Below are 25,170 nucleotides of genomic sequence, written 5' to 3'. Positions count from 1 at the left end.
CTTTCCAATACCTAAAGGTCTTGCAGAAAAGCTGGGTAGGGACTCTTTGTCAGGAACTGTAGTAATAGGACAAGGGGGAGTGGCTTTAAACTAAAAGAGGGTAGGTTTAGGTTAGATATAAGGAAGAAATTGTTTACTATGAGGGTGGTGAAGGAACTGGAACAGGTTGCCCAGAGAAGCTGTGGATGCCCCATCCCCAGAAGTGCTCAAAGCCAGCTTGGATAGGGTTTTGAGCAACCTGGTCTGGTGGGAGGTGTCCCTGTCTATGGCATGGGAGTTGAAATTAGATGGCCTTTAAGGTCCCTTTCAAAACAAACCATTCTATGATGCTATGATTCAAAGAAATGAATGCCAAAACAAGAAAAAGCTGAAGAGTGAAAAAATGAAGTCTGATAGGGACTGCCTGAAGATGAACATAAAGCACATCCTTTGTAGCCATAGAACAACAGATTCAACCTGGAAGCCACTCTGACTCTTCATGTTTGAGCAGTGATCCAACATTGCAAGGACAAGAAGAAAAGCCAAGGAGCTTCTTGACAGCAATTTTGGGGAATCTTAGACTGTTAGTGATGCAGCTGTCATCCTTCTGCCTATGTGGAAGGACAACCTTGTTCAAAACTTCTTTTAAACAATAACTTTGGAGGGATTTTTTTTTCCATTTGAAACATGGATGATCTGTAACAAGGATGATCTGAAGTGAAAAAAAATAATTCAAACAAATTAATAATAAACTAAAATGGGAAGCAGAAAGAATGGAGGTGGAAGAAAGTTTTAATAACTCTTGAGGATAATAAAGGAGCAACCATCCTTCTCTAATTTCCAATTTTATTAATGCTTATATAAAACAAGTTGAATACTTTTGTCTACATTTTAAAAAAGCTCATTAGAAAAGACAGAATGCTAAGTGTGCTTAATACTCTTAGATGAAACATTAAAAAAAAAAAAAAAAAAGAGAGACCTGTGTAGGAAAGCTGTGAAGCCAACAATGAGACCAAATAAATTTTCTATATTCCTACAGAATAAAAACAAAGCAAAACAAAAAGTTTTCATGGCAACTTTCAGTGTCCTATTTATCAACTGTTTCAGTGTCCTATTTATCAACTGATCAAGTATGTCTCTAAAATCATCATTAACATAAATAATAATATGAAAGGAATATATATTTAAGGCTCAGGAGTAAGAAAACAATAAATTCCTTCTAGTGCTTTTGAATATACTTGAATACAGCTCTCTTTCGTAGTGCAGCTATGCACAGTAAAGAGATGAAGGGCACTCCTTAAAAGAGAAGGGAAGAAAAAAATACCTTTAGTCCCTTATAGTTTACTTATTTTATTTATAGGTTGTGCAAATTACTACCACTTAATGCAAAGCATTAACTCCTAAGGGAAAGCATGAAGGACACATTTCCTTCACTTAAGCATTGGGGTTAGTAATATGTTTACATTGCCCCAAACAGCTTTTAAATTCAACTATTCCACCCCATTTTACAAAAAGAAGTACATTCATGTATTCAGTCAAAAGGATATCTGTAAATTAAGAATATTTTCCTGGTTCAATACAATGTTAATGGGATTTCCATTTGTTTCCTGTCTGAATTTTAAGGAAGGATTTTTTTTTCTGATAAATGCATCTTTCTTATTTCTGCAAATTACAAAAAAAAAAAAAAAAAAAAAAAAAAAAAGTTAAGGAATTATATTTGCCAGACCCTCACCCAAGTGAGTGACAGAAGCTTTATTCACAGACCTGCACACCACAAAAAAAAACATCTTGCCGAACATTCTAATGTGTATATAGCTCGTTTCATGGGTTGTGGAGTTTAACCTAACGTTGAGTATTTTCATTTTCTTTCTTCCCAAATTCACAGACACATGAACAATACCCTGGCCACTGAAACCAATCACAACCAACCACTGCAGTGACTTCAAAAAGTCCTTTTCTACTGTTTAAGGCCGCAAGAAGAGTCTCCAGAGCAGTGATAAATCTCCACGCTCTTCTTGAGAGCCAAGAGCTTGAGCTCTCCTCTCTGGCCGGGAAAGGTGGGACAACCTGAACCACCTTGCAGTGAGAAACACATCTACTTTTCACTTCATGGCTAAGCACCCTAACAACTTGGTTGCCACACAGGGAGCAGGACAGCATCTTACTACTCCAATAATTTTGTATTTCCTTTTGTTTTGGTTTGATTTTTTTTGGGGGGGGTAGGGAAGAGAGTGCTTCCGTTTATCTGCAGGAAAAGACTCTAGCATGGACATCCCTCCTGAGAAGTGTGAAACACCCACCAGGGACAGGTTTCTGCCCTGAACACCATCCTTGCCATTTATAGTTTGCTTCTTAGGAATATGATGCTGCTGAAACACACCCACACAGCTTCATCCAGCATTTTTACGTCTTCACTCTCTGAAGCTTTTTAGAGCTTCAAATGTACATTTTTAAGGCTTATTTTAAAAATAATTTAAATGTGTTCTAGTTTCACACTGACACTGAAGCCTATAAGGGCCCATAAAGGCAGCTTCCTGCCTCAGTTCCCTCTCCCCCCCATACTTCAAAATGCCTGGGGACTCGATCAGAAATCTCTGCATGACCAAGATTTCCAGCTCACCTCTCACTGCTGTCTTTTCAGAAGCTTTCTGTTCACCCTGCCACCAGCCTCCTTCAGCCACTTTCAGCTACAGCATCAGCACTGCTCCCTTCAGCAGTTCGTTGCTTCATTGTTTTCTCCCCACACTGTTATATCTTCCTCCAGGACCCATTCCACCCCTGTTTTCAAAGGGCTGTGAGAAGGTCTCTTATCTTGGTTCCTTTTCCTGTGGAAATTAAAATTTCTTGAAACATTACTCTTCCACACAGCAGCTGAGGAAAACTGGTTTTTATCTAGTGTGCAGTTCTTCCTCAGTTCTGCTTACTGTAAGCCACAGGATTTGATTGAGACAGATGGGCTGGATCATCCACCCCAGACCCCTCACTGAAAGCACACACAGGAAAGGAGCATAGAAAGAGTTACAAGGATGCAGAGAGCTTACAAGCAGCATGAGTTTTCTTAGAAAATCTGTTAATTGCACATAGACAAATTCCCCAAATCATTCCAGGCATATTGTATATATAAGCATTACTGACCGATTTTAAATCTTTTCCAAAATATATCCAACAGCTTAATGGTCTCAAGATTACACTAAGATGAGAGAAGGTATTTCTGGCTCTTCTTATTTTCATAGTGAAGTTTTAACCCCTGTGCAAATGGATGTTCAGAAAACAAAGGGTCTGGCTAAAGCCCACGTTTTTGAGTATTATTTTTAGCTTTCTTGACGCTGAAGGAATTCACTACAGGCTCTCTATGGTATGGAACAACGTTCCCACCAGTCTCTCTGTTACAAATTAATGAAAAGCTGGCTACTCATTCTCTGCCTAAAGGCATCTACCATGCATCATAAACTTCAGTCATGGGCACTGAAGAACAGATCAGTGTACAGCCTCACCGTAATAATCCAGCTGAAGCTCTCTGCTTAACATTCCTTGCAGCAAGATGACCTCCTGAGCCTTCTAATACAATTAATTCTCCTGTCCTCTCCTCCTCTCCCATTGCCAGACTTCTCCAAAAGCACCATGTATGCAGAAAAAATAGAGAAGTTCCTTGTTCCTCTTTAAAGCACAGGACAGTCACGTTTTTAACTGCCACACTCTACAAAAATGCAATGTTGAGTTTGAAATAAAGATCAAGAACTAAATATTTGCAAAATTGTATCAAAAGGACTCAGTGGTGATCTCTGGATTAGAAGCCCTGCCCTAAACAAGACCTATAAAGCACTTTAACTGTGTACTTTGGAACAATGCCTAGAAACAAGGCTACAAAGAACCCCTCCACACCCAAACCAATGCTCTTTGACTGATATTTTACAGCAAAGCAAATATAAAATGATAATAAAAATCACTTAGCTATGAAAGGAAAAAAAGTAACCTTAAACAACAACAAAAGTGCTGTATACTCAAAGTAAGATTTTTAAAAGTGATAAGCACTTGCTTAGTTCAATTGCTCCTGCTAGTATCAGTAGCATAGCTTTAAACTATTAGTGACTGCTACAGAACAATTCAATTTTGAAGCACTAAAAATGTTTAATTACAGTTTTAATGCTACTCTAAATTTGATCTATTGGGCATACAAACCTTGACAGTCAGAATTCTCAGTTTCTAAGGGACATTTAACAATTCAAAGAAGGAAGGAGCCAAGGAATTGTAACAACGTAACTTAAACACTGTGTGAGTTACTAGATAATAGCACAAGTGCAATCACTTGTACTACTTTGAAAACCATGTTTTAAGTCATCATTTATGACCATTCTGTTAGAAAGCATTAGCCTGCTTGCCAAAACTTGTAGTTTGCTTTCAACTTCTGTAACTCAAAACAACACTGACAAAGATGCAGGGGAAACACCCATAAAATATTTCCCCTTAATTTTAGGCTCAATTATTCATAGCAGGCCACATATTGGCCCAACTCCTTTCACTTGCTGACCTGGTCTTTATTCTGCTTTCCAGCAGACTTTCCTGTCCACTTTTTAAATTCTGTATGGCATGCAGTTCCAAGTAACATTTAGTAGAGAATGGCATGGTCTAGTGCAAACTTCTGTTGTGGAGCTGCAAACTGCACATGTGTCTTATTCTCCACACAAGCTAGCAGGCAGTAAGGAAAACCACACCATCCATTGGATCCTTTTCGCTGCTTAAGCTCTCCATACAATATATGAAAAAAAAAAAAATCAAACAAAACAAAGAGGCATATTTCACCAACTTTTGGAGGAGTGAAGTCTGAATTATTTTAATTAAAATTTACAGTGTGTTTGGCTGCTAATGGAAAGCTTGCATCTAAAATAAACCCTTATATGGTAAAGAATTCCTCAGCTATGGAAAACTAATTAAAGTAGTTCCATAAGCTCTTGCTAATAATGAAACTTATTTTTGTCAGATTTGTCTTTTGCAGTTTATCAAGACTTCTGACAGCATATTTTATAATCTCTCCTGCACTTGGCCACCTATTTTTGTAAAATGCAAAGGTACCCTGCTAGTGTTGACAAGTCTGCCTTTCTGTCAATGGCTGTTATCAACCATATGTATGAAAAATTAGAGAGAGAAGCACTTAGAGAAGCCAGTCCAGAAAATTAACAGCTCATGGAGGGAAATGCCTTATAACGAGGCTGTATAAAAGACACTTACATAGCAGGTAGGGCTATGTGCTAAACACACTTGTTAATTCTTAATATGACAGAGTATGTTTTCCTCCTAATGCAGGAATGAACAGGACTGAGACATTTTTGTTTGGGCCATGTCTCACCAGCCTCGCTGCTGACTTTCTACCACCACGTCACATTCAAGACATTCATGTTTAGCAGAAATCTACTCACTTTTCACTAATACTGCACACTGCATAGCACTACTATACATTGTAAACCCTCAAAGCCATACATGCACTGTCCTTTCTGCTACTGTTTGCTCCATATAACCTCACTCCCCTGTGCAAGGCCAAAAGGGTACAGCATAGCCAAAAGGGGAGTAACACTGTGTTTGATAAATTGCAGACAGGCACATATTGCTGGCTAATGGTCAAGAAAGCCGTAAAATTGGACTGACAGGGTTTTGGGAAAGATTCTGCTTAACAAACTTGGCTCAACAAATTTGGGTCATGATTTGGATCCAATTCATAACCAGCCATAGATGGATGATTTACTTTGGAAACAAAACCAGGTGTTTGTTACTTTACATTCTGAAATAATTATGTTCCTATTTAACTGAAATTTTACTTAACATCTTGTTTCTCAGACACATGAGCTGTTTATCAACATATTTATTAAAGCACGATGCTTTAATAAGATTGCCTTCAGTGTTTTCAAATCTTTATATAAAGTAAAAGGAGAAACCATACAAATATACCTATTACAAGTGTATTGCAATGACTATGTACAGCATACAAAGAGAGGAACTTAAATAATATACTACTCATGGAAGTTTTCATTTTCAGAAATACGCTGGTTCCTTCTTAATTTATAGGTGTAATCTGTAATTCATAATAATTGCAAACAGGCATTAATAGGACTTCACAGAAAAAGAACCTCAGTTAATTGAAGAAATCTTGGCCAGTTTTACCGGTGGGAAAGTAAAAAACTATAGTGCCTTGGCCACCAGCAGTGCTTTCACAGTGTTGTGAGACTGACTGGAGCCCTGTCAAACTTTCCAATGCCAAACAGACTTGAAGTCTTCAGCAAAGAAGAAAAATCACCAAGAATAAGAGCACAGAGGCTGGCAGAACAACTGATGTATGGAAAAGTCAACAAGCAACCATTTCTCACTGAAAACAAAACAAAACAAAACAAAACAAAAAACAAAAACAACCCCCACACTAGAGGGCAGCCGATGAAGTTGTAAATCTGAAACGAGGAAATGTTTGTTCTTCACAACCCATAATACTTAAGTTAGCAAATCATTGCACCAAGACCCCGGACACCCACAAAGCATAAATGGGCTCAAAAAAGAACTACATGTAAATTCTCAAATGACGGACGTTCTACTGCTTATTTAAACCAAACATGCTTGTGTGCAACTTTCAGCTAAGGCAGTCCCTAAAACACTAATTAAGGGACCCAACCATGGGAAAGAATCACTATACTTAATGCACTTTTTACTTTTTTCTCCCAAAGCACCTTTACTGGCTGCCTTCCATGAGAACATTGAGCTAAAAGGACACTTGGTCTGACCAGAATACAGCTTTTCTTCTTTTCTCATGAAGTACTGGAAAAAATGCCAAATAAAGGCAGTCAAACCAACATGCACAAAATGTACAGAGACATTAGAGTGTTATTCCCCTCCCATTCAATCCTCCTCCCCTTCACAAGAAGCATTAATTACCATTTCTGCAAACAACCTCATATAATGTATGACAACAGATTTAGCCAGTTATGTATAAGTATTGTGAGAAACAAAAATTACAGATGAGAAAAATGATTTTACTTCTTTCATATGTGATTTTATTCACTGCTGAGAAACAAGCCATGATCCACAGCTAGCTCTCAAACAGGAAAACAAATTAGGTACAACCAGATATAAAGGCTGAGGTTGCTTTCTGCAAAGAGGTTAAATACCAGTGCACTTTTAGAATGCTGTTCCAGAAATCAAGACTGGACAGGTGGATCTCATCTCCGGAGTGTTCCAGTGCAGTGCATTGATCTTACTCAGTCCAGGGTAGAAGTCGTTTAGACCAAAATTTCTGCTACCTTCTTCTCTTAAATGTTACTTTTTTTTTTTTTTTTTTTTTTTTTTTTTACTTTTTTTGTTTGTTTGTTTGTTTGTTTTCAGTTAACCATTACATTTCTGTCAAAATCTGCATCACTTCAGTTTTATCTAGAATTTTGGTCAAATCAAGTCTGCTGAAGAAACAGAGCGCTTCACTACTCTCTGACATAATATTTCCCAAATGAACAGTCATTCCTCTGGGATTAGATCTTGTTTCAGAAGCCAGTTTGCTTTTTGTTCCTTGAATCAAATTGCACCTACACTAGTAGAATCACAAATGGAACTACAAAAGACTTCAGAAGATCATCTTATCTAATACTTACTGTGAGATACAAGCGAATATAGATAGTTCCTCCATGAAAATATTCAGTGTCTCACCAGTTTCTGGATATCTCTCATTTCAAAGGCTATTTCACAACATCTAAGTCATCTATTCAACAACTAACTTACACACACGTGTTATTGAGAATACGTAGAGCTAAACCACATCATAAATGCAGGGTATCAATCAGCTGCCACAGAAATTTGTATACCTTAGACAGTTCTTATCTTTCTATTATCCACCCCAAGTCATACTATCTCCCACTAGAGAAAGCAGAAAAAATAGTAGTATCTCATAGAATAGAATAAAATCATAGAATACCCCAGGTTGGAAGGGACCCATAAGGACCATCGAGTCCAACTCCTGGCACCACACAGGTCTACCCAAAATTTTAGACTACATGACTAAGTGCACAGTCTAAACACTTCTTAAACTCCAACAGGCTTGGTGCAGTGACTATGTCCCAGGGGAGCCTGTTCCAGTGTGCGACCACCCTCTCGGTGAAGAACCTCTTCCTGATGTCTAGCCTAAATCTCCCTTGCCTCAGCTTGACAACATTCCCTTGGGTCCTATCACTCGTGACTAAGGATAATAGGTCGGCGCCTTCCCCTTCACTCCCTCTCATGAGGGAGCTGTAGACACAATGAGGTCTCCCCTCAGCCTCCTCTACTCCAGGCTGAACAGGACAAGTGACCTCAGCCGCTCCTCATATGTCTTCCCCTCTAGGCCCTTCACCATCTTCATCGCCCTCCTCTGGACACTCTCCAACAGTTTTACATCATTTTTGTACTGTGGTGCCCAGAACTGCACACAGTACTCGAGGTGAGGCCACACTGGCGCAGAGCAGAGCAGGACAATCCCTTCCCTTGACTGACTAGGGATGCTGTGCTTGATGCACCCCTGGATACAGTTACCCTTCCTGGCTGCCAGGGCACACTGCTGGCTCATATTCAACTTGCTGTCAACCACAACCCCCAGATCCCTCTCTGTGGGGCTGCTCTCCAGCATCTCATCACCCAGTCTGTACGTATAGCCAGGGTTGCCCCATCCCAGGCGCAGGACCCAGCACTTGCTCTAGTTAAATTTCATGTGGTTGGCTCTCCAATCTGTCCAGATCTGTCTGCAAGGCCTTTCCACCCTCAGCTGAGTCCACAACTCCTCCAAGTTTATTGTCATTGGCAAATTTGCTCAAAACACCTTGTAGTCCTACATCCAAATCGTTTATAAAAACATCGAGGAGGATTGGCCCTAACATGGAGCCTTGGAGGACCCCACTAGTGACCATCTCCTACAAAGCCTTTCACTTCCCATGAGATGTGTCTCCTAACAACCCTCAATGAGATGAAACAGTCACTTCCTTCAAATTTTTCTTGGATTTTCAAAGCACTTTGTTACAGCTGCTTTCTTAAAACACTCTCAAAATGTTTGTGTCCTTTAAAAAGAAAAAAAGAAAAAGAAAAAAGCTAGTAACCCTAAAATGTATACAATACTGTGTATGAGATATCACCACTGATGAGAAAAATAGCTACTGCCCTTCTTGCATGTGACATTCCCTGTTCATACATCCCAGGTGCTATTTGTTATTCAATCATAAACCTCAGGTTTTCTTTGGCTACACTATTTTAGGTTTCAACTCTTCTTTCAAAAAATGTGCAAACCATACCAACTTGTGCTCACCTTTTAGAATTTCAGTTTGCATTTGGATAGCCTTTAGGCTCTCTCTCCAAATTATCAGGATGGTGGCTTTTCAAACAACACTTTTCCACATGAGAAACCATTAAATATATTCTAGTGGAGGCACAGTACCATGTGTGAATTTTGGCTTAGTAAAAATAAGCTTATTTTGTGAGTTACCCTTCTCTACACCTTGTAAGCAATCATTTGATTCACTTCATTTGAAGATCACAGCTTGCAAATCATTTTTTGTCATCATTCAGAATTTATCTTAAATTTTCACCATGCTAATGCAACACCCTAGCTTGCTGCTGTTAACAAACATATTCTGTGTATTCTGCTAGTCAACTGCCTAAATAAAATACAGATCACCAAACAGAAAACACGCTGACCTATCTGAAATGCCCTCTTAGCTGTCAGTAATCCATCAATACTATACTTGGAGACCTTTTCTCAACCATCATAGTGACTTCATGTGGAGTTCCTTAGCCATTTTCTGGGGATGAGGTATGAGATAGCACAAAGAATATCACGTGCAGTCACTGCACGAAAAAAAAAAAAATAACAATGTCAAGATATCTCATCCATCTACTGAACTTTTAATCTACAAAGCCAGCTACACTGCCAAGGAAGGAAATTAAAATTGTCTGACACCGTTTGTTTTTGATAAATATATGCTGGATACTTATAAATTTTAATCTCCCAGAGGTGCTTACAAAGCAACTGTTTAATAACTTGTTAAAAAATGTGCAGGGATAAAGGTTTTGCTCACTGGCTTATAATTTCCCCTCCTTTTAAGATTTTACTGACTGTCTTACAATTCCCTTCTTTTTGCCAATCACATTAAAAAAAAAAAAAAAAAGGTATGGAGTCTAGTTCTACATTTGCTCTTCTCCAATCCTCGAGAGAGTCTCCTCCTTCCATCCCAAAGACTCTCTTCAGACAAAAGAAGGATAACGCTGACTTTGGCTTGGCAACCTCCTAGGTCTTACATGAGTATGGTAAACTATTAAAATCAGTGAAAAAGCAAGATAAATTAATCAGAGGCTTAAACAGTATGCTGAGTTCCCTGGAGAGAACAAGAGAGGAAAATGATGGGAAACGACTTTAGTAAGGGTTACTCCTGGCCATCTAGATAGAATGAAATCAGTAATTTGTTGCTTAAGGGTAATCAGTAGGTCAAACATCTTCCAAAAATAAAACAAAATAAGGTTAGTAGAGTAAAAAATAACGTAGGCCAGTAGCCTTATTGCTTACCTTGAGAAGCATGTTAAGGGGTAATAAAACAGACTGTTTAAACAGATGTTTAACAATGCACTTCTGAATAACTCAGTAAACCCCTTTGGCCAGATTTGGGAAGCGGGGGCCTGCTCTCGGGAAGCGGGGGCCTGCTTGGGTATCGCCTTCAGCCACTCTGCTGGGAAAGCGCAGGAAGCTGGTGTCTCCATCGTTCCGGTCTGAGGCAGTTACTGCTATAACGAGAGGCTATTGTACTAATGGAAATCCCCTGTTAGCTCTCAATTTCAGTCAGAACTGTCTCTTTCCTGCCAAGTTCTCCCCAGATGTGTCTCAAAAGGCCTGTAGTTAGGAAATTCTCCAAGAGACTGTGAGGTAGCTCACCCTGTCAGGGACAGGAGACACAAAAAACGTTCTGACAGCTTGCCAGGAAACAGAGAGCACAAAAATACCAAAAAGGCTATTTTATTTTTTTCTTTTTAATTCTCAGTACCTGCCTTGAAGTAAATGGAAATGTCAGATTACCTAGAAAGTAAGATGAACGCTGGATCCGGCACATGAAAAAGACATTACACCTCTAACATGCATTATGCATCAATCAGCTAAAGCAACCTGTTGGTACTGCCAGTGACAATACTACCATAAATGCACTGATTTAAATATTTGTTACACTAACTTATTTAGCCTTCAAGGCACAGAAAAAAAGCATCAAAAGGTGCTTCTCTTTCTCTCCTTCTATTTTTTTTTTCTCATTAAAAAAAAATAAAGACAAAGAAGTTTTTAAAGGAAAGGAAAAGCTAAGAACAAGTGAGTGAAAGAGTCAAATATTATTTTCCCTGTTTATACAACACACACAATTTCTCGCAATTATGCATTCTGTTTAAATTTTCCATCAATGCTACCTGTCTTTGTGGATGTTGAGTTAGGTTAACACATGCATTGGAGCTTCAAATCTTCCTGTAGCTCAGAAAGTACAATAGTAGAGCCATTCCCTTCAGCAGTACTCACTCAACAGTAAAATATCCATACTTAAAAGTTTGATCAGCTTGCAGCCTGTAATTTTACTTGTGCACAGGTACTGCACAATTCCAGTTTGTCATGTTCAACGCAATGAAGGGACTTAAACAGTACAAAACCCCACATCAACTGTTTGCGGTCAATATAGTAATATATCTTTACCAGTCATCAGAGTGCTAGAGCCTTTAAGAGGCTTACCCAAAACCCATAGTTACAGCAGTAATTATACTTTATCATTCAAGAAAGACAGGGCTGAAATCAATCATACCCTTACCATAACATCTTAGAGTCATTCAGAAACACAGCTGGCAAGGACTGTGGATCCATGCTGGCAAAGATCATTCAGGTAAGCAGGAACTTACTGCAACTTTCACTGCAACTCAGATAATGCTGAAGAGGATCAAGTAATCAAGGATCAAGAGGATCAAGCTAAATACCCATATTAGCACCCAAACACACTGCTTTGAACTGCACAAATTATTTTTGACATATGAAGTTGTATATTAGCAGAAAGAAATGATTTTCCAAAGAACACAGCAGATGAAGGAATTAGATTTGACAATCTCTTTCTAGTTTAAGAGCAGGACAGAATCACCAACTTGCTGACTCAGCCTAATGCTCTCGAAGCGATATGTTTCCACCAATGCTTTGCCACACATCCAGGTACACAACATGCTGAAACCATGTGAAAAGACAAGTCAAATATTTAACTAAATAGCTGGCTTTCCCATCAATTAATAACATAGATCTACTATTAATGTGAGAATAAAACATCCTGGAAAAGAAAGATGGTGCCTTGACCCACAGCCCACTTCATGTTTTCCTCTTTTACAATATATAGCTCTTCATTAGGTATTTGTTTGTACAGAGCTTAAATAAACACTTTGTTTAAACAGACCCTTCACTCCAGAAGGATGGTTCATAGCTCTCAGTTTAAACAATTACAGTAGTGCATACTTTACCAATGGATTGCCTTAGCGATTCACAGACTTGCAGAGGAAACATTATAGAAGCAAAAATTTCAGTGTTTAAACTAAACAAATGCAAACTGAGAAGTACGCATCAGCATCCAGTTTTGCTTTGTAACAACAATCCCAGTTGATCTGATAGTACTTTTTCTTTAGAAGTTCCAAGAATAGTGCTCATTCCATCTCCTTTTTTAATGCTAGGATCATTTAGTTCAAGACAGAAACACATTTACGTGGATTGAGCATAGATGAATGTATTATTAAGACTTAGCCACAAAAGCCCTGTTTTCATATACATACAATATATTCATTAACCCAAGTATCATACATATACATGCTACATATGAAGTAAAGCAAACTCAATTAGAAAACTAATCAATAAAAACACAACATGTATTTCTGAATTATATACTTTCCCTTCTCAAACTGTTAATAAATTCAGTCTTCATCATCATTATTTTTATTTAGGATCCAGATTTTCAGCATTGATTGGTTATGTAAATACTTTAGAATAGCACCATAATTTTTTATGTTTTTATCTCAGTCAAAGGAGACCATATACATGTACTGAATATGTTACTTCCTCACAGAAATAAACCAAAAGCCAATAGCTCCCCTTCAGAAAAAAATAATCTGTATTCAAAAAGAAGATAGAAATATACTTTTGATGATTTCACAATACAGACTGGCACCATATGTTTCATTTGTTGCTTTTTTTTTCCCCCATTTTTGTTTTTCTTCCCTCTTGAAGGACTAGAGAAAGCTCTATTATGCATGAATTCTGAAAGCACAAGTCAGCCAAAAGTCACAAATCTCTCAGAATAGACACATCCATCTGTCATTTCACAGCAGGAGAACAATAGCAGCTTCAACATAGACACAACAGCTCACACAGTCCTCATACAGCCAGACAGAAAATCTGCCTTAGCTGATTGCTAGCTGCCTTTGAAACTCCAGACAGATGTTCCTGTGTAACACCAGGATCAATTTCTCCTCTCTTGTTTCTGTATTTTCAAATTCCTCATTTGTTCATAGCAACCAAAACATAGTCAGTTTACTGCATGTAATCTTTACAGAGCATTGGGAAAACCAGATTCCAGAAGCAAAAGAACTCAAAGCACAAAAGCACAGAGTACACTGCTCTTTAAGCTCAATATTTTTTACTGCTGGGGACTAATTAAAAGCAGACAATCTACAAAAGTTGGACAAAGACTACTAGTATTCTTACAAAAATTTTTTAGGTCTATGCTTGGCAGCCTCCAATGATCTTCGCCATATTTATTTATTTTTTAGAGATGACATACCACATTGCTTTTCCACTGCCCAAAATTCAACTTTTTTTTTTTTTAATTATTTGATATATATGCAAAACAAAAGCTCTAGATGGAAAATGAATTATCTGTAAATACCCCAATTTATTCTTTGAATGATTAAGCAGGATAACTCGTAAAGCATCAGTTGTAGTTCATTTTGAAAAAAAGTACCAATTTACACATCTAGAAATAATCTTACCAGGCCCATCTGCAGAACCTTCATTTCAGTAGTATATGTGGATGTAGTTTTTTCCCTGACAGCCAGTCTCATTGAGTTTTGTTTACGCAAATTTGTGAAGTCGGCTCCTTCACAGTTCCCACACTTCTCAAAAGTAAACAGATGGATGCCTTTAAACAACAGGATAGTGACCATGTCATGTGCCCTGCTGTAAAGTTTTCCTCACTGAGAATAAGCCTCTAAAGCAAGTCTGGCTACCAGCAGTTGAGGAGATGCTGTGAAAATGTACACCTTGGAGCAACTTCAGAAGTCAATGGTTGGATTTAAAACCAAGCAAAAAACCCTCCAGCCTACAAGATGGAGGCTGACACAACACCATTTAGTTCAAAACTGATACCATCTGCATTTCCTCTTTTCAAGGGCCACAAGGACTGAGAATGGTGACGGTCTAGGAAAACAGAAAAAATATTGAAGCTTTGGAAGCAGGAATAAAATATTCTAAAGATAAAGACAGAAAATAATTATATGTAAATTACTGATAAAAAACATACTTTGTATAATCTTGAATTCCAAGGTTTCATATCAAAAACTTATCCATCTCTCTCAAATATCTCTGAAAACTTTCCAGGCCCTGGATGTAAAGTTCTCCTTACTGAAACCATCCCACTTTTTGAAATTATAAAGGAAACTTACTTTCTTTTGACATCCCACCAAGAGTCAAATCCCACTTAACTAGCAAAGGCAATTAATCATGCATTAACTGTTCCTCCTTTAAAGCTTGCTGGATGGGGACAGTATATAGAACTTCAATAAGGATTATCTCAAATCCCAAAACAGAGTATGACAGAGCAGAGGTAAAAAAGGCACAGAAAACTCTTTTACAGGGGGGGTTTGGTTTGGTTTGGTTTTGGATGTCAGGAGTTGTTTGCTTTCTCATCTGTGTAGAAGCCTAGAATTGCCCGAAGCCATGGATAGCACAGACTGAACAGAAGTAAGAGTGCAGCTGGAAAAGTCAAAAGGTAACAGCAAATCCAGTTCCTCACTGATAGCACCAAAAGTTAAGCCTGCCACAAAGGAAAATAAAAATGAAAAGCCTGCTTGTCACTTGTCTCTGAATCTGTTGATGCAGTTGGTCACCTTCGTTGTGCTTCATGCCATTCTGGAAAGCTGTATCATACTATAACGTACCCTACATCATCTGGTAAAAGGTGATTTCCTAAATTGCAGATTATTTTTAGCAAACCTGTAATTCATTCATCTTTCTGCAACGCAGGCTATGTTCTACCTAGAAACAAATTCATACGCCAATAGGACCATTTCACTGTTTAGACAGGTAACTAAGGAGAGTCTATGCAAACTTATCCTATAAAGAAAACAAAGTTGGGGTAAACATTACAGTTCTTCTTTTTTCCTTATATAAACATCCACAGATCCATTTGAATGGGACTCATGCCTTCAGGAAGCAGAGGACAGAATCAGTCTTCAGGTGCGGACAGCACATGGCAAACCAACATCATCCTCCTTTGTCTGCTCTTCACCAGTTTTCTGCCTCTCCTGTGCTTCTACAGAAATTAGATAAAATATCTGCAACACACTGGGGATTGAGACTGAAAAGGGAATGTGCACAACACTGAACTCGTGCTTGAGTAAGGATCTAGTTGTCTGTCAAGTTGTACAACTGTTCTGGGCAGAAAGCTTCTAAGGACAATATTGATATTAAAATGAAGACAGAAGAGGTTTTGAGTTAATATAATAGAGTGAATGGGCATGACAGTTACAAGAAATGGTTTTATGATTAAAAAACATTTATTTTCTCCTACAAAAGTACTGAAATTCAAATAAAATCTCTCAGTGGAGATGTACTAGATCTCTAGATACAGCAAGACATTTTAATATAGTGTTGGGAGAAATGAAGTCAAAATCTATAAACAGCAGGGTTGGAATAAAATTTGTGCCTTAAGGAAACATTTAATGTTGGGATCCTTGCAAAGAATACTCTTCTTGCATGTGCTAATATCATCAGTATTTCATCATACTTTTACCCAAAAGTCTCATAAAAAGTCATTATGTTTCACGTGTTTAGCACACTATTTAACTGATGAACTTTACATAAACCAGTACACCCACTTGCTCACTTCTTTCTGGAGCCTAGTCCAGCAACATACCACATCATCCAAACACTCATTTTAAATTCACATGAATAGCAATCTTCTATTTGAGTTTGTTAGTAAACTCCATCTGCCAAGGTGCATTTGTAAGGCTTTAGTGTTTTCTTGAAAAAAAAAAAAAAAAGGAAAGGAAAAAAAAAAAGGAAAAAAAAAAAAAGGAGAGAGAGAAAAGTGTTCCCCAGACAGAAAGGTATAGACAGTATTAGGGCTGGCTTGTAGTCCTTTCTTTTATTCCATTACAGGAGACCAATAAAAAGATGAGTTAAGTACATATATGTTAAAAACCAAAACAAATAAACAAAAAAACTTATTCAAGTACAGCCTTAAAGAAAAACAAGACAGCAAAAGAAAAAAGAAAGAAAATAAATAAATAACACTTCCCACTGTAAACCACTGCACACAGCATTTATAGTTTCCAGATGCATAGAGATCGATCACAAACCTACCATCTGGGCTTACAGTGCACTACATACCCTGCCACTCTGACAGCTGGCACTGTCACACAGGAGCTGATCCGTTGTCCTTTGCAGGGAGTGTGGCCAGCTGGCAGAGACTGGAAGCTCTGGTTCACCTCGTACAGGGGAATCACTCTGCAGTTTTCATTGCAAGTACCAAGATACTCACCAGTGCCACATCTGCCGCACATGAACCACTCTCTTCCTGAGTATAAATAGAGGGGACCCTCAAATACCTATACCCTCCCTGAAATGAATCAGGAAGACCCCTCCCAACGTAAGTTCTGCTCTGCCACCAATAGATGAAGACATGTACAATCCCTGCAGCAGATGAGGATGTGGAAGAGAGACATCTGTAATCACTGGATCAGTAACTTAGTCATTGAGTATATCTCTGCGACACACCAAATATTTTGATAGGTCTCAGGAGGAGCTTTGTTTCTGGGGTATCACTTTCTCCTTGCTGCAGACAGCAGTGTCTTCTGCCAATGTTTTTCTAAGGCGTAGCCTTGTACCTGGAAAGACTCATCTCCACACGGCCCGTGCCATGTCTCCGAGTCACTCCTCAATCCAGAGTACTACACACAGCGGCTACGGCACCACAGCTCTCCTCTTTTTGCACAAAGCACTACTTAAGATTTCCAAAAAAAAAGAACAGAGTATTTTCCTCTTTCCAAAACTAACATTACCGCTACTGTAATCCTGGAAAAAAGAGATACCCGGGGGAGAATCAAACCGTAACAGCAGAAGTTGTGAAAACAAAATGGCTTCCTTCCATCTGCGAAGAATAACCGCTGGGGACGGTGAAGAGGGAATGCTTTGAAGAGGAATCTCCACATTAAGAATTTATTTGGAAGTGTCAGACAGACAGCGTCCTGCTGTGCTTGTCCCCAATTATCTGGAAGTAGAAGTAAGATGGGGAGCAGATTGCAAAGCTTTGATCTGAAGCGGAACAAGGATGGTTTCATGACTTCAGTCATGTCGTGGCTGTTAGAGGCAGCCAAGACTGAGATCTGTTCCTAAAGCCTCTCATACATCTTACAGTCTTCTCTGTCCACTGACCTCCTTTGATCAAAATGATGAGTAGCCCCTTCTGCACCCAAAAGGAAAAGCATCTGGTAGAAGAAAGAGGGCTGGCTTGAAGGCTTGCAAATAACCCCAAGATTGCAGCTTCAGGAGCATTTGAGCCAGTTTGGAGTCTTCTTGCCATCCAAAAGGAAACAAGATGCCTTCCTTCCCTCTGTCACCCCTTATCCTCACTTTCTCCTCTTCCCTTGTATCAGGCTGCTTAGTTCAACCTCTTCCCCTCCTTTACACCAGCACTTGACAGACCCTCTTAGTAGGACACTACACTTAAAAGCTTGGATAGATTTCTTCCGAATTAGGGGAAGGGGAAGGGGAAGGGGAAGGGGAAGGGCTGGTCAGAAGCAGAGGCAGGAACTTCACCCTGTGAGCAGTCATTATCCCTCATTCAGGTTTCAGTGGTGAAGACACTGGGCGGCACACAAGAGTGCTCAGTTTAAGTACCATCTGAAAAGACTGTTTCATCTACAGGATTTTAAAACACCTCTAATCTGCCTCATCTGCAGTTTTTCTTCTTGTATCTTTTGACAGAAGTCATGCTATGCATTGATTTCTGCTGATGACTCCAGACATCTCTGCTTTATATTAAATCTTCAGTAGTAAAAAAATACATGGTCTCGGTAATTGTTCACGCTAAGGCTTTCTTCAGTCACAGCACAACATAAACAGAAACTCCTTCAGATTTAAGAGACCTACCTAAAAATGTTATGTGCTTGCTTGTTTGTTTTAACTGACTGAAGAGCACAACAGCTTAATGTAAATAAAACCATGCACTCCTTCTTACTGAGTAACACAGGAACAGTTAAGTCCATAGCACAGCCTTTTATTAAAATAAAACATCTGCAAACTAAGGTGTTAGGGACTAACGTGTTCCTTAAGGTCACTATGTGTCCTAAAGAGTTTGCCATAGATGTGTTCACAGTATATTGTGTAGTAACCAGCAAATGGATATATTACAAATATGTGCACAAGATTATCCCATTTCAGGGACAAATGAATGTTTCACAGTTTTTATTGGAAAACATGATGCTTCCACAGAATATTTTACTTATAGGCTGTTGCTTTTCTCAAATGGAAAAATGTAAATAAGTTTAAAGAGTATGATAGTAACAGCTAATGATCTACTGCCTAATCTTTATTTATTTTTTTTTAGAACTCTTAAGATTACAGAAATGAAACAAAACAAAAAAATAAACCTGCATCTTTCATGTCCACTATGCAAGCACATAAGATCTCCTAAAAAACACATGTATTTTAAATTGTAGTTCAGAAAAAGCTTAATTAAAGAACAGGAATTTCATTAGCCTAAACTTATCTACCAGATAACTAATTTCCCTGATTATATCTGAACCCATATCTGATCACTTGAAATACGCCCCAAGTGATAAAACACTTCTGTTATGTAATTTTTAAATCAGAAAGGAAAACAGTTATAAAATCTTCCCATTTACCACTGTTCTGAACATCACCAGATGCTTTTCAGTGGTCAAATGATGCCAAAAAATTATTTGCCTCATACTATCTGAATAAACCTACTTAAAGAAGAGTGCCACAACAATGTTATGGGTAAATGTGATGCCCAAGCTTCAGAACTGCAAGGGTGGATACCCTCTGAAACTAAATTATCTCCTGATAAGAAACATCAACAGCTGGCCACTATGGAAAACAGACTTTTATACTTCTAGAGTGATAACAAAGTAAATGGTGGTATTGGAAGAACCTCCTGTCCCAATCAAGATAAAGAAATCTTTCTTCAGATAAGACTTCATTTGCACCCTTCTTCAAAAGCAAGAGAATTGGCAAGCTCTTCTCTTAAGAGGGTGGAGATTCAATGACCAAAAAAAGAAAACCAACCACCCTTTTATAAAGGATTTCCAAGCTTTCAAGCAAAGCACCTAGTTATCAAAAATTTACCACAAGTGGTTAATACAAATACAGTAGTTCTTGTTGCAGATGAGATAATGACACAAAGATTCCAGTAATTCTGGGAGCAACAGAAATGCATGAAGTCATACTGCACAGAAAAACAGGCATATAACAAAAATAGCAAAAGTAAGCTAACAGCATTCAGTCTAACAACACACACCACAAGAGAACCACTGGCCACAACACATCACGAAGCAACCCAGAGGCACTTTTTATTGATCATTCCAAAAACATGCTTCCCAAAACATGCCTGCATTGAATACCATTGGAAATAGAGGGATGTTTTAATTCCCAGGGTCACAAGACATTGTTCATTTATGTTCCTTTGAGATAATCAGCAAGTCAAATAAAACAAAAATTAAAAAAAAAAAAAATCAGAAAAGTCCATCCTGTGTGCCTTTAGAAGTCCCGCTGCGTTGTTCCTACCCAACCACCACAGCAAGACTTACCTTCCTAGAAAAATGTGTTTTGTTTTTGCTCTTTTGTTCTTTTGTTTTAAATAGATACAACCAGCTCTCTTCTTAGAGAAGAAAAACCTGCTCCTTTTCCTGATTGGACACCACACAAAACCAGTCCTTTTCTTTCTAGCTCTCTTCTGCATGTCAATCTCATACTGCAGGTGTTGCAGAGCAAATTTGACAGGTTTCATGGTTTTAGTTAAGCTTCATTTGGCTACTATGCTACTTACACACTAAGTACAGTGAAGCTCAGTTCTCAGTTTATGCAGGAGAAATTCAAAAACAGTCCAGATTTTAAATCCATCTGCAATATATATGTATTTCTGTGTCAGTGCATCTGTCATCTGCGTCTCTAACAAGCAAAACTCAATAATCCTTTCTCTGGCAACAATGTGAAATAAATTAGATTCCACTATATTTCAGAAAATGTTCTCTTCAGACCAAGAATTCAGTCAATAAGTATAAGCCGCTTACAGCAAGTGTAACTGCTAAAATGATCAAGTTCTGACAACCCCCAAACACACACACACACTCTAGAGGGAAAGATAAAATCTATTGCTTCTTAATTGGCAAAATATTTAACCAGTCTGAACAATCACTTGAAGAGATGTTAACCCCTTGGTTCAATGTGTTTAAACATTAACTCTTTCAGTCTGCAGAAAGAATAAGTCAGTTAGCCTTAAAAAAACTATTTGCAGCCTTTGATGTGTAAATATATAGGATAGCCACTAGCAAATGAAAACATTTACATATGAAGTAACTTTCTTAAGGCTCACTTTAATTATCAACTAGGAACCAGGTGGTCTGAACACTATTTTTCATCCTTTATGATCCAAGAAACTAATTTAAACTGATTTTCTCAATTAAAGGCTTTACAATCCTACCGAACAACATCAAAAAATCCCTGAAAAATTTACCTGATGAAACATTTTAACTCAATTGCTGGATAAATCTCCATTTCTCGAATAGCAGAGATTACTCTTAGATTTTTTTTCAGAAGAGGATAGCCAATTTTAGAGAACAAAACCAACTTTTAAAAATGTATTTTTGACTATCTCTTTGGAAAAAAAGTAACTGACACATATTAGCACAGCTCCAAGTAAACAGTCTTAAGTGAGTACCCAAAGAAGAAGACATGTTGCAGAAGAGACAAACTTTACCTCTAATCCTAGCATTTTTAAGAAAAACAAGATCGCTTCCCTTTTATCTATGATAAAAACCAGCCAGGGATAGCAAGCAGTACATCTTCCACTGTACTGCTCATTGTACACTCCTTTTACTGGAGCCAACGGTTTTCAGCTCCTTGAAAATAATCAGGCCTTGAATACTCAGGAATGTATCACGGTGATAAACAAAGGATACTTCACATACTTCCAAAACATATTAACAAATACAGCATATTTTTTTCTGGTGCTATTTTAAGTGAACTTACCAAACTTACCAGCCACAGCTGGTAATTAGGTATGTCAAATTAACATCATGTTGCTTATGCTGGCTCTTAAAATTAGAATTTGGAGGGAGTGCACTTCTAAAATACAAGTCAAACAAGACAATACTGCAGCTGCCTACCTGCCTGCCCCACAGGCACCAACAGCTCAGCAGTCAGCTCTTTGCTGGGTTTCAGAGTTTCTTTCAGCAGTTCCTGGCATATGCAGAATGGCACCAGAAACCCAACACCCACCTTCATCAACACTAGTGGATAAATCCATAACCGTGTTTAAATCAGGGGATGGACATGGTACTTCACACTTCCTAGACTCTTTGAGCATCTTATATTATTAATATAAATAAATTATATATTAATATAAATAAATATATATTTTATATATATTAATATAAATTATATGTTATATAAATTAATATATATATACTTATATATTAATATAAATAAATACATATTTAATATATTAAGAAAATGTATGTATATACATGTACACATGTATATCAAATATGCCTAAATACAGTCATGATCATAAGCATAGGGACAAAAAAACGTAATTCCCCACTCTCAACTGCAGACACAGACCAAAAAAATTGCACAGAATCAGGCTCCTTCAACCATTGTCTCCCCTCCTTGTCCTCCTGACTCTGTTACTCTTAGAATGAGCAGTTCATCCTCAGTACAAGGGGCAGATCTTCCACATCGCCTCCTTTGGCTAGCTAGCAATTGTGACTGCACATGGTTTCCCCAGCCCACAGCAGGACATGAGGTTGCCCATTTTCCATGCAAGCTCCCCATCTAGAAGCCAAAGGTGGGTGAAGGTGGCACCTCTTCAACTGGATATACTTTGGGACTGCAAGGCAGAGCACACCTGTGTGTTCTCAAAAGAGGATCCAACCTTGGTAGAGATGACCACCACTCCTGAGCCAGGTGTCTCTGGCTCCAGCAGGAGGCAGTACATGAGCAACAACTTCCATGGCCTAACTCTGCCAGCCCCACCATTCCCTTTGACACCTCCAGTTCCCTTGTACTGACTACAAACGTTGCAGGCACTAAGCTCAGGTGACATGAATGCAGTGCCTAATTTTTCACCTATACATGACATTTGTACATGGAATTTCTTTGAAATTGCACCCAGCACTTTAATGACTAACTACACTGTTATATCAATTTCTGGCAGACTTCTAAAGAAAGCCATTCTGAAAACAAATTTATGGAAGAAAAATGAGTCAAGTGAGAGAAAGATTCAGTTTCCTTTTACATATGACTCATTTTAATTATTATCCTGCAGGCAGATCAGTTAATTGCAGGAAACTACTGATTATTCCCTCCTTTTCTTATTAGGTAAAAGTCTTTACATACTCAGATTAAAAATCTTAGCATGAACCAGACCTTATCTGACATTTCTAGGATTTTGACTTCATTTTGCACTTTGACTCTGTTTTTAATCTATGTTTTTTTGGCTTTTTTTTTTTTTTTTTTTTTTTTTTTTCCAAAATAATGGTAAGTCTACATTGCTCAGACACATCTTTTTTTTTTTTTTTTTTTTTTTTTTTTTAACATCTGAAATCAGTTACATCAGTTAATAAAGCATTGTACTATTTTTCTTAAGCTAAGAATCCAGATGTGTCTCTAGATTTAAATCAATATATTACAAAGGCTTATTTCAGTATAATTCAGTACACAGGGTTTTCTTCAAGGCACTACATCTGATCAAGGTTTGTTTTTCTTTTTCTGTACCATTGGGGATCTCAAGTAAAGCTAATTTGTCAGGGAAGCACAAAAAAGAATTTTAATTGCTTTTTATTCCCCCACCTCTTTTTGCTTAACAAAAAATGTTATGCTGAAAAGACTTAAATATCAAACAGAGTACTCTGTAAATGAAAGTATGCCAAAACCTGTACCTGAAATGGATGTACAATTAAATGACAACGACAACAGCTCCAGAAAGATATCTTGCTTTCTGGCCTTAAGAATTCATGAATTGCAGCTGGGAAGGGCACTTTAATATTTACATTTTATTATTTTTGAAGAAATTAAATACATGTGTTGGTGTCTGAAACTGGAAATAAGATATGGCAGGTAAAAATAAAGCAGTCCCTGGCTGCCACGGTATATTGTCAAAGAGTACTATAACTAGAGAAATTATTTGGATTTACAGATGTTCTCCATTATATTAAGGTCTTCAAGACCTCAATTATTTCATACAAGAGAAATCTCCAAAAAAAATGTTCAGGCTTGAGAAGGGAAAAAATTCTAAACCACAGATTGCCTCTGATGTCACCACTAGTGGTCCACCAGGATGGTTAAACATGGTGATAGTGCAGCTGTGTGTAGGTGACCATGCCGCAGGAGGGGCTACCAGAAAACAAGCTCACCAGCATAAAAAGCACTGCTTTCACTTTTAGTAAAGTTTTGGGATTTTTTTAGTTTTTCCTCAACTTTACTCTTTAGCTGAAATAAAGTTCATTTCAATGCACTTGCTGCTGCAGCTACTTGATTCCCCTGCCCAGAATCAGAACCCGTAGCTTTGGGTTTTTCACTGGTTTTATTCATTTACTTCTTCCTTCGGGCTTCCATGGTGGGCAGCAACAGACGTGTGCCCCTGCACAGCAATGTGGGGCAGCAATGGGGGGCTCCTCTCTGCTGGCCTCTCCTCTTCCAGCCGCACGCACAGGCAGCGATGGGACCGAAGCGGGGCACGCTCCTGGCCTCTCCCCCTCGGCGGGGAGCTCTCCGAGCCCTGCAGGGCAGGCAGCACAGCCCCAGCCGCACCCCAGCACGCTCCCACAGCCTGCTGGCACGGCCCCGCAGCCCTGACCAAACACCAGGGCACCTTGTCCAGCGCCCGGCCCGGGCCTGAGCTCCGCATCAGCTGCTGCCCCCCACCCCCCCGCAGTGCTGCCCTGCCCATGGCTCAGCAGGCAGGGGGTGCCCCATGTCACAAAGGGGCAGGGACGGCCTTGGCCCCAGCGGCACTTGGGCTGGCCCCAGCGGCACTTGGGCGCTTGGGCAGCCCTGCCATGGCTGCCCGTGCTGACGGGGAGGCTGCTCGGCTGCCTGCTCCTCTGCTGCGGCTCCAGCCTCCGCTCTGGACACAAAGGCAACCAGAGGAACTCAGCTCCTCTCTCCTCCCTCCTCAGGCCCTCACCTCCAACGGCTCTCAGCGCCCTACAGGACACTGAGCGAACTGAACCACCGCACACTCCTGGCCGCTCCTTCCCAGCACGGGGCCGGACATTTGTCCACGCTCTCCAGGACAGGTAACATCACCCCGACCCACACCCTCCCACGGTCCCATAGCAAGCAGCCAGCTGACACCATCAGGCCAGGGACAGCTCCATCAGGACGACGGGACACGGACAGCCTCGGTGAGATGCTAGAGACCCTCGGGCAGAGAGGCAGGGGCTGCCCGGGGTCACAGGGGATGCTGCTCTGTTTGTTCCTTCTCTTAGTAAAGCCAGACTCAGACAGCAATGGGACCAGATCACAGCACACTCCTGGAATCTGCCCAAGGACCACTGAGAAGGAAGGAAGAGCTGCCAACGCTCTCCAGGACAGGTAAGATTGCCCCAAACCATTCCCCACTCCGGTCCACAGCAAGCAGGACGACGACACGTTCGGGACAGGATGGCAGTGAGCTCCTTCAGCATGAC

General features: G+C 39.2%; 1 protein-coding gene across 3 annotated transcripts in view; it reads right to left on the bottom strand.

Moving 5' to 3' along the window:
* The window catches only part of LHFPL2 (LHFPL tetraspan subfamily member 2), a 132,573-nt gene that overhangs the window by 74,902 nt on the left and 32,501 nt on the right, over positions 1 to 25,170 (bottom strand). Inside the window, exon 1 of one of the 3 annotated variants that reach the window (XM_084505262.1) lies at positions 2,600 to 2,789. The exons of the other annotated variants lie outside the window; for them this stretch is intronic. The gene's annotated coding sequence lies outside the window, so the exon portion shown is untranslated. Of the gene's footprint in view, positions 1 to 2,599; positions 2,790 to 25,170 lie in introns of those variants that run through there. 3 annotated transcript variants of the gene reach the window in all.

Source organism: Aythya ferina (assembly GCF_964211825.1).
Source record: "Aythya ferina genome assembly, chromosome: Z".
NCBI lineage: Eukaryota > Metazoa > Chordata > Aves > Anseriformes > Anatidae > Aythya > Aythya ferina.
This window is presented reverse-complemented; position numbering and strand designations above follow the sequence as displayed.